We start from the raw sequence: 15,894 nt of genomic DNA, 5'->3' as shown, positions 1-15,894 counted from the left end.
GTAAATCAGATGGGATTAGATACATATAACTACACGTGATTATATGTATTTAATAAAATATTATTTACGTCGGTCGTATTTATTTTCATGTTTTCGATTTAATAATCGGCATCGTGTATTAAATCACATGTGATTATATGTATTTTATCACATATGATTTACATGGACAATATTTGTTTTCATGTGTTGATTCAATAGTTTTTCTTGTGTATTTAATCACATGTGATTATATATATTTAATCACATATGATTCATATGGAAAATACTTATTCTTGAGTCGATTCAATAATTGTTCTAATATATGTAATCACATGTGATTATATGTATTTAATCACATATGATTTATGTCGACAAGATTCATTATTTATTTCTCAATTCAATTGTTGTACCCATGTACTTAATCACATGTGATTGTATGTATCAAATCGCATATGATTTATATTGATAATACTCATGAGTCAATATTTTTTTTCTTGTGTATATATTCATATGTGATTATATGTATCTAATCACGTATGATTTATACATACATCATTAATTTTTGTATGTATAAATCATATATGATAAGATACATATAATTCCATATTATTATATGTATTGAATCACATATGATTACAGAATGTGACAATGAATTTCATCCACGTAAATCATATATGATTGGAAATATATAATCACATGTGATTATATGTATTTAATCAGATATGATTTATGTATACAATATTTATTATTGCGGTTTCAACTGAACAATTGTTTTTGTGTAATTAATCACATAAGATTATATGTATATAATCATATATGATTTAAGGTGGACAAGATGCATATTTTCCTTCTCGATTCAATAGTTTTGCTTGTATACTTAATCACATACGATTATACATATAATCACATGTGATAAAATACATGAGAACAAGTATTGAATCGACAAAGCAAAAATGAATTATGTCCACATAAATCACATGCTATTAGATTATATAATCACATGTGATTAGATTCATATAATAACAAAGAAAAAATGAATTACCTCCACCACCCACTCCCACCTACCACCAACCAAAACCACCACCTATCACTATCACCACCATTTGCAACCACCCACCCACCCACCACCCATCACCACACACCACCACCAATCACCACCACCCACCGCCACCACCCCCACCCCCACCAACAAATATCTGTTATTGTGTTTTCAATTCATAAGGTTTTCTCTTGTATATAATCACATGTGATTATATGTATCAAGTATCATCTTATTATATGTATCGAATCATATATTATTTATATTTTATTAAATAAATATAATCACATGTGATTAAATACACGTGAAAAACTAGTGAATCGAAAACGCAAATATGAATATTGTCCACGTAAATTATATGTGATTAGATAAATATAACTACACGTGATTATATGTATTTAATAAAATATTATTTCTGTGGTCCGTATTTATTTTGCTGTTTTCGATTTGATAATTGGCATCTTGTATTAAATCACATGTCATTATATGTATTTAATCACATATGATTTACATGGACAATATTTGTTTTCACGTGTTGATTCAATAGTTGTTCTTGTGTATTTAATCACGTGTGATTATATATATATATTTAATCACATATGATTCGTATGGAAAATATTTATGCTTTCGTCGATTCAAGAATTGTTATAATATATTTAATCACATGTGATTATATGTATTTAATCACATATGATTTATGTGGACAAGATTCATTATTTCTTTCCTAACTCAATTGTTATACTCATGTACTTAATCACATGTGATTATACGTATCATATCACATATGATTTATATTGATAATATTTATGAGTCAATATTTTTTCTTATGTATTTAATCAAATGTGATTGTATGTATTAATCACATATGATTAATGTGGAAAAAGAAAAACTATTTATTTAAAAACGAGAAAATTAATCTTGTGTATAGAAATCATATGTGACTAAATGTACAAGAACAACTATTGAACAAGAATGTGAAAATGCGTATTGTCTAAATAAATCATATGTAATTAGATACATATAATCTCATGTAATTAAGCACACAAGAACAACAACTGAATCGAGAACGTAAAAATGAATATTTTCCACATAAATTCTATGTGATTAGATACATATAATCACATGTGATTATATGCATTTAAATCACATATGATATATGTGGACAATATTTGTCTTTTTGTTCTCGATTAAATAGTTGTTCTTATGTATATAATCATATGTGATTATATGTATCTAATCACATATGATTTATATAGACATCATTATTTTTTGTTCGTATAAATCATTTGTGATTAGATACATATAATCACATATGATTATATGTATTTAATCACATATGATTACAGTGGACAAAGAACAATTATTGAATCGAGAATGTGATGATGAATCTCATCCACATAAATCATATATGATTGGACACATATAATCACATGTGATTATATGTATTTAATCGGATATGATTTATGTATACAATATTTATTTTTGCGGTTTCGACTGAATAATTGCTTTTGTGTAATTTATCACATATGATTATATGTATATAATAATATATGATATGAGGTAGACAGGATGCATATTTTTCCTTCTCAATTCAATAGTTGTGCTCATATACTTAATCACATACGATTATACATATAATCACATGTGATCAAATACATGAGAACAACTATTGAATCGATAAAGCAAAAATGAATTTTGTCCACATAAATCATATGTGATTAGATTCATATAATCACATGTGATTATATATATTTAATCATATGTGATTAAATTTATATAATCACAAAGAAAAAATGAATTACCTCCACCACCTACACCCACCCACCACCTACCAAAACCACCACCTGTCTCTATCAACACCACTTGCAACCACCCACCCACCCACCCATCACCACACACCACCACCACCAATCACCACCACCCTGCCTTCACCACCCTCCGCCACCACCCCCACCCCCACCTACAAAGATTTGTTATTGTGTTTTTGATTCATTAGGTTTTCTCTTGTATAAAATCATATGTGATTATATATATCGAATCATATATGATTTGTATGTTATTAAATACATATAATTACATATGATTAAATACATGTGAAAAACTAGTGAATTGAGAACACAAATTGTCCACGTAAATCATATGTGATTAGATACATATAACTACGTATGATTATATATATTTAATAAAATATTATTTACGTGGGCCATATTTATTTTCGTGTTTTCGATTTAATAATTGGCATCATGTATTAAATCACATATGATTTATATGAACAATATTTGTTTTCACATGTTGATTCAATAGTTGTTCTTGTGTATTTAATCACATGTGATTATATATATTTAATCACATATGATACGCATGGAAAATATTTATTCTTGCGTTAATTCAATAATTGTTATGATATATTTAATCACATCTGATTATATGTATTTAATCACATATGATTTATGTGGATAAGATTCATTATTTCTTTCTAAATTCAATAGTTATACTCATGTACTTAATCACATGTGATTATATGTATCAAATCGCATATGATTTATATTGATAATAATCATGAGTCAATATTTTTTTCTTATGTATTTAATCATATGTGATTGTATGTATTAATCACATATGATTAATGTCGAAGAAGAAAAACTATTTAATCAAAAACGTGAAAATTAATCTTGTGTACAGAAATCATATGTAATTAATTGTACAAAAACAACTATTGAACAAGAATGTGAAAATGAATATTGTCCAAATAAATCATATCTAATTAGATACATATAATCTCATGTAATTAAGCACATAAGAACAACAACTAAATAGAGAACGCAAAAATGAATATTTTCCACATAATTTTTATGTGATTAGATACATATAATCACATGTGATTACATGCATTTAATCACATATGATATATGTGGATAATATTTGTCTTTGTGTTCTCGATTCAATAATTGTCCTTGTGTATATAATCATATGTGATTATATGTATCTAATCACATATGATATATATACACATCATGATTTTTTTCCGTAAAATCATTTGTGACTAGATACATATAATCACATACGATTATATGTATTTAATCACATATGATTACAGTGGACAAAAAATAATTATTGAATTGAGAATGTGACAATGAATCTCATCCCTATAAATCATATTTGATTGGATACATATAATCACCTGTGATTATATATATTTAATCAGATATGATTTATGTAGACAATATTTATTTTTGTGTTTTCGACTGAATAATTGCTTTTGTGTAATTAATCACATGTGATTATATGTATATAATCACATATGTTTTGAGGTAGACAAGATTCATTTTTTCCTTCTCGATTCAATAGTTTTGCTGATGTACTTAATCATATATGATTATACATATAATCACATCTGATAAAATACATGAGAACAACTATTGAATCAACAAAGCAAAAATGAATTATGTCCACATAAATCATATTTGATTATATTCATATAATCACATGTGATTATATGTATTTAATCACATATGATTAATTTGGATAAAGATTTGTTTTCGCGTTCTTGTTTCAATATTTTTTATCATGTAATAATTACATGTGATTGTATGTATCTAATCACATATGATTTAAATATAAAATATTTGTTTTTTTCCAAATAAAATCATTTGTGATTAGAAACATATAATCACATTTGATTAAATGTATTTAATCACATATGATTAATGTGGAAAAAACAATTATTGAATCGAGAACGCAAAAAAGAATCTTAGCCACATGAATCATATGTGATTAGATACACACAATCACATGTTATTATATGTATCTAATCTCATATGATTTATGTGGACAATATTCATTTTTGTGTTCTTGATTCAATAGTTGTTCGTGTGTATGTAATCACATGTGATTATACATATCTAATCACATATGATTTATGTGAATAAGATTCAAATTCGTGTTCTCAATTCAATAGTTCTTATCATGTATTTAAGCATATATTATTTTATATATTTTATCACATACAATTAATATGATCAAAAACAACTATTTAAATCAAAAACACAAAAAATAAATCTTGTGCATATAAGTCATACGTGATTAGATCATATAATCACATGTGATTTAATACATGAGAACAATTAAAGAATTGAGAACGCATAAATGAATCTTGTCTGCTTATCTCAGTAGAAAACAAACTATGTTCTGTATTTCCTTGTTCGGTCTACCAGATTAGGGTATCCATGAACAATAACATAAAACAAGTAATGCCTACATAATATGAGAGTTAATGTGACTCACCTCCTTGAACTTAAAAGTTAGCTAGCATGAGCAAGATGGATCTTTTCCTTTCTGAGAACCTACACAAAAATTATAACATCATATAGCTTGTGCTTTGTTGTATTAATCTTATAAAACTTATGTACATATTTCCTTTTTTTCTCTTTGATTGTAGTGTACTGTTTCGGATATTTTTTCTTAACTTTCAACCGATTATTAAAATTTGATAAAATTATATTGGTAAAGTTCTTCCTTTCACCATGTGTGATTTAGTACATAAGAACAATTATTTTATTAAGAATATAAAAACGAATCATATCCTTATAAAATCATATGTGATTAGATACATATAATCACATATTATTATATGTATTTAATCACATACGATTACGTGGACAATACTTTTCACTTTTTCGATTCAATAGTTAGCCATGTGCATATAATCACATGTGATTATATATATATCTAGTGCCAAATAATTTTTATGGACATGATTCATTTTTTCTATATAAAATATAAATTGTATGTGATTAAATATATATAATCACATTTGATTATATAGATGACAACAACTAATGAATCGAAGAACAAAAATCAATATTTTCCACATAATCATATGTGATTAGATACATATAATCACATGTGATCATACATATGAGAACAACCATGGAATCAAGAACATGAAAATGAAAATTCTCCACATAAATCACATGTGATATTATGTATTTGATCACATATGATTTATGTCGATAATAATCATTATTGTTTTATCGATTCAATAATTGATCTCGTGTACTTAACTACATGTTATTATATGCATTTAATCACATATAGTTTATGTGGAAAAAAATTGTTTTTACTTTTTTGATTAAATATTTATTCTCGTGTATATAATCAAATGTGATTATATTTATTTCATTAATATGGACAAAAAAACAACCATTAAATCGAGAACGCAAAAATAAATTTTGTGCATATAAATCGTATGTGATTAAATACATGAGAGCAACTACTAAATCGAGAACGATAAAATGGATATTATCCATATAAATCGTATGTGATAAGATAAATATAATCATATGTGATTATATGTATTTAATCATATATGATTTATGTGGACAATATTCATTTTGGCATTTTCTATTTAGTAGTTGGTCTTGTGTATTTAATCACATACGATTATAAGTATTTAATCACATATGATTTATGTTGTCAAAATTATATTTCATGTTCTTAGCTTAATAGTTATTTTCGTGTATATAATCATATGTAATTATATGTATTTTATTTTATATGATTAATATGGAGGAGATTTATTTCACATTTTCGATTCAATTGGTGGTCTCGTGTATTTAATCACATGTGATTTATATGGATAAAAACAAATCTTGTCCATATAATCCATTTGTGATTAGATGCATATAAATACATACGATTATATGAATTTAATCACATATGATATATTTGGATAATATTTACTTTTGTGTTTTTGTAACGTCCCAATTCCAGGTATAAATTTAATTAAAGAATAATTGGTCTTATGTCCTACTCGGTGAGTTGGTTGCCCTACTCGTCGAGTAGCAGTGGGAATGGAACGCGTGTTTAGTGACCTACTCGGCGAGTCCACCGAGGGACTCGACGAGTAGGAGCTGGCAGATGAAACCCTAAGTTCTGGGGGTTTTACACCCTATTTAAAGGATCATTGGCCTCCACCAGCCTCCCCTTATGCTTCTTGTCCCTCTCAAACCCTAAAACGTGTGTGTGTGTGTGTGTTCTTTGGTGTCCAAGCTTGAAGGAGTAACCTTTGAAGGAAGCATTTGAAGAAGCAAGGAAAAGCAAGGCCAGGAACTCGGGAAAAGCTAAGGGATTACATCAGACATCACTCTCTGGAGGTAATAGGCTATTCCTTAAGCTCTTTTCACTTTGAACCTCCCTTGGATAGGTGTTATGAAAGACTCTCCGTGTTTAAGCTAAGATCTGAAGTTATAACTTCAGATCTGGACTTCCCTTAACCTCTAGATCTATAAAGTTCCCAGATTGTGCAAGGTTGAAGCTCTCCCAAGGTGTAAAACTCCATTAAAGAGCTTAGATTGATCATTTCGGGCCTTTAGAGCCTTGCATCTACGTAAAGATTGCAACTTTACGTGATAAACGTGCCTTAGGAGCTTGGATCTGTAATTTGGGGCCTTTCCATGGCTTAAAGAGCATCTGCATGGATTAAGATATGCACGGACTCGGCGAGTCCGTTGAAGATGGCCATGAACTCGGCGAGTTCGTTGAAGATTGCCTTGAACTCGGCGAGTGTTAGAAAACTTGGCGAGTTGGCTAGGGTTTCTCGCAAAATATTGGCCGCATATGAAGTCAACGAGTTAAAAGGAGACCTCCGCGAGCAAATCGAGGATTTCATGACTTCTTGAACTTAGGAAGAACCCGGCGAGTTGGTGACCTGCAATCGGCGAGTCGAGTCAACATAGAATGTTAACTGTGACTGTAGACTTTGACTTGGATCAAGGGGTTGACCAATTGAATTCTGTGGGTTTCTGGGATTGGGAGATTTATGAAAAAGGTCGTGTGGTACTTTTAGGTGGTGGAGTTCGTGTTGGACCCAGGAGTTGAGCTTTCTTATTTCCGATGATAGTTGCGAGGTGAGTTATCCTCACTATACTAAGGGATCTAAGGCACCAAGGCCAGCCCATTGGATTTGATATCCTAGTAGTTATTGTTATGCTGAGTTTGAGTTAGTAATGCATGCCAGTTGATGTGCTAGTCGGGTAGATCTGTAGGACTGCCTGTGATACTGATTGATTACCTGTATGTACATTTATCTATTACATATCGACATGTTATGTGGGGTGGGTTGAGGTTGTACTGCTCCGTGCGGTAGCCAACAAACCTGAGAGCATTCCAGATACGAGCTGAGGGCCCGGTAGGCATTCCAGACTCGTACTGAGGGCTCGATGGCATTCCATATACGAGTTGAGGGCCCGGTAGCCATTCCAGACTCGTACTGAGGGCCCAGGGTTAGTCCAGCTTGTAAAGTTGTGGACCCAGTGCATGTTGTTTTGTTTTTGATTGATATGATATGCTAATGTTGATACTGCTATGTGGATTGTATGTGTATCGCTATTTTGGGGGTAACTCACTAAGCTCTCGGGCTTACAGTTTCAGTTTATTGTTTCAGGTACCTCAGGGGATCGCGGCAAGGCAAAGGCATGATCGTACAGCTCCTCCTATTGTGTTATGTTTCTGGGAAAACTCTGATATATAAAAGTATTTTGAAAACAAAGTTCTAATGGTTTGATGAATTCGACGTGTTTTTGAAAATTTAAATTTGGCTTAAATTTTGAGTGTTACAGTTTTCAATTCAATAATTGGTCATGTGCATTTAATGATATATGATTATATGCATCTTATCACATATGATTTATGTAGACAATATTATTTTTTGTCCATAGAAATCATATGTGATTAGATACATATAATCACATGTGATTAGATGTATTTAATCACATATGATCAAAGTTGACGTAGAACAATTATTTAATCGATAACGCGATATTGAATCTTGTCCACATAAATCATATGTGATTCAGTAGTTGTTCTCGTGTATGTAAATACATATAATTACATAAATCATATGTGATTACATGTATTTAATCACATATGATTTATGTGGTAAAATAACATTTTTTGAATCAAGAACACACAAATAAATCTTGCGTACATAAATCATATATGGTTACATATATATAATCATATGGGATTAAATACATGATAATAATGAATCTAAAACGTAAAACAAATATTATCCATGAAAATCATATGTGATTAGATTCATATAATCACATGTGATTAGATGTATTTAATCACATATGATTAAAGTTCACAAAGAACAATTATTAAATCGATAACGCGATAATGAATAGTGTCCACATAAATCATAAGTTATTCGATAGTTGTTCTCGTGTATTTAAATACATATAATTACATAAATCATATGTGATTATATGTATTTAATCACATAAATAATATGTGATTAAATACATATAATCACATATGATTATTGGTATTTAATCACATATGATTTATGTGGTCAACTAACAGCTTTTGAATCAAGAACACACAAATAAATCTTGCGCACATAAATCATATGTGGTTATATACATATAATCACATAGGATTAAATATATGATAATACTTAATCAAAAACGTAAAACGAATATTGTACATAAAAATCATATGTGATTAGATACGTATAATCAAATGTGATTAATACAATAACAACTATTGAGTCGATATGCGAATAGGATACTTGACCACATAAATCATATATGAGTAGATACATATAAGTCATATGTGACTGTGATTATATGTATTTAATCATATATGATTTATGTGATTAAATATATATAATTACATATGATTTATGCGATTGACGATTGAGGTAAAAACCAATAGAAACATAGTTTTTATAATCTCCATAAAGATGTTTAATTCTATATTCCGTTCGGCATTCCAAAATGGAAAATTGGAACCTAAATTACTTTAAAATAAAAATACAGTTTCAAGAAAGTTAATCATCGAACTTTGAGATTGACGACCAATAAAATTCGAATTTAAACCACACTAATTTCATATAAGTATGGGATAGTCAAACATGTCAACTATGATGCAAAATGGATTCAAACCTTTAAAACTTTCGTATATCATTTTTTTGTTTAAATATTATTTTAATATTAGAAAAATTATAATCGTATTTAATATATTTATGATTTTAAAACTTGAAAAAGTAGATGACATTCGCTTTTAAATATATATACTTATTTTTATCATTTGATCTAAATACGAATAAATAAATAACAAAAATAATATACTTGTTTTCTGAAGGATCATAATAATAATAATAATAATAATAATAATAATAATAATAATAATAATACGCATAATACCACTACCCAAATAAAAATGAGCTCCTTAACATCCATTAATCACTTGTATAAAAGTTTCAAATACACAAGAATTGTTTGCAAAAGGAATAGATAATCAGGTGTACATCCTGTATCAATTCCTCAAAAATTGCTGCAGAATTATTTACTCAAACAAAGTATAGTTCTAGATGCTTTTACAATTCTAGATGCATTTTTAAAAAGCTTTAACGGATTTACTTGTAAGAGTCTGGATAACTTCCATTCTGTTAAACCATTTCACATTAGATGTCATTCAACTCAAGTTTTTATCAGTGATAAATCAAGTTTATTTAAGTGAATCTAACAAGGATGACTGATGATTAAGAAGGAGAGCCAAGAAGGAGAGGGAAAAAATAATAGATATACCTAGTGAATTGAATCAGCAAGTTAGTTGACCCAAAATTCAAGTCAAGCAATTGGTCCTTTATATAAAGTCATCATCGTTGCACCGATCAATGTAATCATTGTTCCAACTACTTTCTCTTACCTATCTATACATTTCAGATTCGCCTTCTCACCTGAATCACAACAGAAAATCGTTAAGTTATATATCAAGAGATTAAGAACAAGTTCCAACAATTATTTGATAGTCCGAACTTAATTAATCATGAAAATATTACCTGTAAATTAATGCCAACACGAAGGTGAGGGCAAGAAGGACATTGACGATCGCAAAGGCATATGTTGCAGATGTGATCGACATCCCCAAGAAATACAACTTTTGATCGATCACCAGCCTGTATGAGTAATTAAATCCACATTTAGCAGTCGAAGTTACAATTATTATGAATTAAACCCTAGAATCCATTAGCTGACCATCGTCATGTGGAGATGGAAATGACAAATCGAATTAGGGCACACAGAGAAAGAAGAAGAAATACTGTTAATATGAAGCTTTTCAGTCTTCTAACTCAACCTCCTGACGTCAATGGTGACCATCACAATATACGATTAAAACAGGACCTCAAGCGACTCTGCAACTTGGACCTCTTTCATGAACCACCCGACAATATTTTCCAATACGACTCCATCGTTGGCGGCGAAGAAGATGAGGACATGAGTGACGAACAGATCTACGGTTGTGTGGATTTCATCTCCAGCGTCGGTTATTTGTATTTGAATGACATAATATGGTGGGGGAAGTTAGGTGTGTAATTTGTATTTGAAGAACAAACATGCTTGTTTTTTGACCTAATAGGCTAAAAAATGTTCTCATGGGAAAATTGCTCTCTCTCTCTCTCTCTCTCTCTCTCTCTCTCTCTCTCTCTCTCTCTCTCTCTCTCTCTCTCTCTCTCTCTCTCTCTTATTTGTATCTTTGGCAATGTAGAACAATATGCGATTATTAGCATATATCGTTGGTGATGGAACATCTATGTATGAACTAGTGAAGAGGAAGAGAGGGTGGCGGATCCAAATAGAAAAAACCCAACAAAAAAATAATTCGTTTATTTATTTTATATTGCATGTCACTGCTTTTGATTTTAGTACAATTACAAAAATACCCACTTCTTACTAGTTATTTTGACCCTAGCCATAGTTTGTGTGCCTATGATTAAAAAAACATTTGACATATCAATTGTGTCATTGCGGATTCCACCCAATTTCTAATATGCTACCTCATAGTATATTTAGTAGCAATATTTTACACCCCAACCATTTATCGTCTGTTGGTTTGATAATTAGGGAATACAAATATTTGTGAAAATAAAGTAACACCGACATGACGATTGGGCTATGGGTGGTGTCTTAATGACTGTATCAGTGTATCTGTATGCAACAATTTAATGGGTAAACAGCCCAAATTGTTTTTATTTGTGGGCTCCGATTCCACAACATGATCACCTATACAAGCATACAAATGTGATATAAAGTCATAAACCCAAATTGTTTTTCATCTAAAAATTCTGTGTTTTATGTATGGAATATGGAATGTTGGATTTTTTTTTATTTTTATACACTGATAAGAAATTAATTGCAACAAAATGAATGACCAATGTCGTGAGTACATGTATTTAAGTCTGATGGTGTTAAATCAATGTCATGTATCATGATGCACAAACGTAAGATTGCATTCACACACTCTGAACTTTTCCAATAGGTTGCGGATTTGGAGAAACGGTCTAACACTAAATTAATAACCAAAATTTTATTTCCTTTTTTTGTAATTTTAGGATTTTGATTACTTCTTTGCACTTAGTATAAACCGATTAGGTGATTTTCCGTTTTGTAGGTTTTTGATTTGTCACTCGAATACTTATTTCTACACATAATTGTGATTCTCATTTCTCAAAAGTATGTAACTTTCTTAATAGTCTTCCCATTAATATAAACAAATCCCTTGCCTCCGTTTACGATGTATGCTTGTGCATGTAATATGTAAAACAGTTTGTGTAATTCAAATGTATGTGTATGTATGATTATGTATGTAGGTTAAGTTTTATACATTGTGAACTTATGTACAAGTTTTATACATTATTAATTTTTATACAAGTTTCCTTTTTCTACTTAAAAAACCATATGTATTCGGGTATTCACTAGATTTTTCTTTTTGGAATATCATATATTGGTAGGGGTATTTTTGTCATTCAACATCAAAGGTAAGTAAACGTTTTGTTACAGAAGCCTATTACATGCTGCATGTTGAATTTCTTCTATTACAGATCATTGTTTGTTTCATAAAGGAAGCTTCATATCCTTTTTATATTTATGTGATTTTTTTTGTTTGTGCCCTCATAAGGATTTTTATTTGTTTTGTTGTCACCATGTAATAGCAAGTTTACGAGGGGTGAGTAATCTGCTGATTCTTTATGTAACCATTGAGAAGGGTATGCAAAAAGTTTAACAGGTTTAAACCAAGTAATTCAGTGAACTACTACAAAAAGCCTAAAAAGACCTGGTTGTAAGCTTAATATAACCCGGTTTTCAACCGGATTCCTTATAAGCGAGTCCTAAGTTAAAATCCTTAGAACCAGGTCATATTTCCATAATAAAAACCGGTTCCATCACAAAAAACGGGGTTTCTCTTCTAACCCATTACCGTTTTTTTCTAATATAAAGCTCGGTTCATATATAAGCAACCAGGTTCTATTATACAACTATATTTCTTTGAAACGGATATCACAAACCTTATATAACCCAGTTTCATTGCAACGGACTCATTTAACTGTTTTTTTTATATATTTCTTTTATTTAATCTATAGACCCATTACCAAATATGATACAACCCAACATTCCCCAAGCCAGATGACAGCCCAACGGATATAAACCAAAAGTAGCAACTCGGCCCAAGAGAGTTATTAAGAAACCGACTCGATTCCAAGAATAAAACATATGACTTTTACCAAGTCAAGCTCCATCTTAGGATTACTTCTTGTTATTTTGCACGCATTATCAGTTCCCACTTCTCCATGTTCCTAAAGTTTAGCTGTACATTTCATGATTTTCTAGTTAGTATTTAAGAGTTGTAATTTTGTTTAATGATCATTCGGAAAATTGCTCCAAGTTTTGTGTTCTTTCTCTTACTTCTTGGGAGGTTGACCCCCTCTAAACAGGTTACATCAATTGGTGCTTTCATTGCCCTTACTATGCCTCCTAAAACTGAAACCACACTCGAAGAACCTCCCACCAACCACGACAAACTCCAAGCCATCATCCACCTTACTACTGCCACAAATACTCGACTTGATACCCTCATTACTGCCATTACCAACCTTACGAACCTCCTCACCAACCAGCTCCTCCATCCACCGCTGCCACTACCACTGCCGCCACCCCCACCCAATCACATCACACCCCACGACCCCCAAAAATTTACCTTCCCAATTTTGATGGCTCCAATCCTCTTGATTTGATATTTCAAGCAAAAAAAACTACTTTATCTACTATGCCATTCCGCAAATCAACGTCTCGCCCTCACAGTCTTCTACTTCACAAGGGATGCCCTTAGTTGGTACACACACATGTCCAATAACAATCTCTTAAGCACCTGGGCAGACTTTATTCGAGCCTTGGAAACACGTTTCGGCCCATCTACATATGAGAATCATTGTGCCACACTTTTCAAACTCCGCCAAACTTCCACAGTCGCTACTTATCAATAGGAATTTGAAAGATTAGCAATTGTGTTGATTGGTTACCATCTGACACTTTACGTGATTGTTTCATCTCGGGGCTTCGTTTCGATATCCAAACAGAGTTGGCGCTGCAAAATCCTCAATCTCTTCACCAGACATATGGTCTTGCAAAGTTAATAGAAGATAAACTCTCTACCTAACACCCACGTTACAACCCATCCCCATGAACCTTCACTCCCAACACCACCCTACCAAACAAAAACTACCCCTACAACAGCCCTACCAGCCACCCAACCACCACTACTACTTACACCTATTAAACCCAAAACCATTCTTAACCTGCCTGTCACCCGAAGCCCTCCAAAAACGAAGAGCTGAAGGACTATGCTTTAAATGCCCTAAAAAGTTTCACACTGGTCATGTTTGTAACCCACCTTAGTTTCTTCTTATTGCATATAATAAAGACACAACCATTGCCAGCACCAACAGTGACCACACAGACAACATCCTATGCCTTGACCAACCATCCCCAAATGACACGACCACCCCACCTCACTTCCTCTCCCTATCTGATGCTGCATTTTTTGGGTTGCAATCACACCAAACACTCCGCATAACCAACTATATTCATGGTCAACCTGTCACTACCTTCATCGATTGTGGCAACACTTATAACATCATCTAACCAAGGACCGCCTCGCTTAGCACCACCAAACCCAACAAAATCACACCTTTTACGGTTATGGTTGGGAACGGACATCATCTCGAGTGTAATGGGTTCTTTCCTGGTGTCTCCTTGGAACTTAATCATATAGCATTTACAGTACCATTGTTTGTTCTTCCTGTCGAAGTGGCTGACATCATATTAGGTGTCGCTTGGCTTAGCACCTTATGCCCAATCATTACCGACTTCTTAATTCCATAAATGTCATTCACCGTGAACAACCATACTTGTACCCTATGTGGGGAACCCTTATCAGCCCCCATATCTCCCAACTCACTCCACACTCTCCTCCACAAGAACTCCATCGCTTCACTCCATACCATGATCTTTCACCATCAACAACCCACCCCTAATGTTGCCATCGGTCTAGCACACCCAAACCCTGTCATCAACAACCTGCTTAAAGAATTCCAAACCCTCTTCGAACCACCACATTGCCTCCCACCATCACGACCACATGACCACCACATTCCACTTCTACCCAATACCAACCCAATCAACATCAAACCTTGTCGCTACACCCATTACCAAAAGGAAATCATGAACCAATTAATCACATATATGCTAAATGATGGGGTGATACAACCAAGCCAAAGTCCCTACTCCTCTCCAGCACTACTAGTGCGAAAAAAGATGACACGTGGAGATTTTGTGTTGACTATCGCGGTCTAAATGCTGTCACAGTTCGAGATATATTTCCTATTCCCACAGTCCCTTTGGGCTTACCAACGCCCCATCAACGTTCCAAGTCGCCATGAACGACCTCTTTGGATCGGTCCTCTGTAAGTTCGTCTTGGTTTTCTTCGACGATATACTTGTTTACAGTCTAGACTGGAGGAACATATCAAC

At 31.9% G+C, this 15,894-nt stretch overlaps 1 long non-coding RNA gene across 3 annotated transcripts; it reads right to left on the bottom strand.

Annotated features, from left to right (window-relative positions):
* Positions 1–5,178: 5,178 nt before the first annotated feature.
* Positions 5,179–11,576, bottom strand: LOC145038463 (uncharacterized). Of its 3 annotated transcripts, none has more exons than XR_013679389.1 (4): positions 11,130–11,576; positions 10,869–10,985; positions 10,615–10,766; positions 5,179–5,361 (listed from the first exon to the last, which is right to left on the bottom strand). It is a non-coding gene; the product is annotated as an uncharacterized LOC145038463 (long non-coding RNA). The 3 variants fall into 3 exon arrangements; XR_013679390.1 differs by lacking the exon at positions 5,179–5,361 and adding an exon at positions 10,255–10,472; XR_013679388.1 differs by lacking the exon at positions 5,179–5,361 and having other exon boundaries at positions 10,255–10,766.
* Between the last annotated feature and the right edge of the window lie 4,318 nt (positions 11,577–15,894).

This window comes from Lactuca saligna, chromosome 4 (assembly GCF_052625555.1).
Source record: "Lactuca saligna cultivar CGN05327 chromosome 4, ASM5262555v1, whole genome shotgun sequence".
In the NCBI taxonomy this organism is placed as follows: domain Eukaryota; kingdom Viridiplantae; phylum Streptophyta; class Magnoliopsida; order Asterales; family Asteraceae; genus Lactuca; species Lactuca saligna.
Note: the sequence above shows the minus strand (reverse complement) of the source record. Positions and strands in the feature narration are given on the sequence as shown.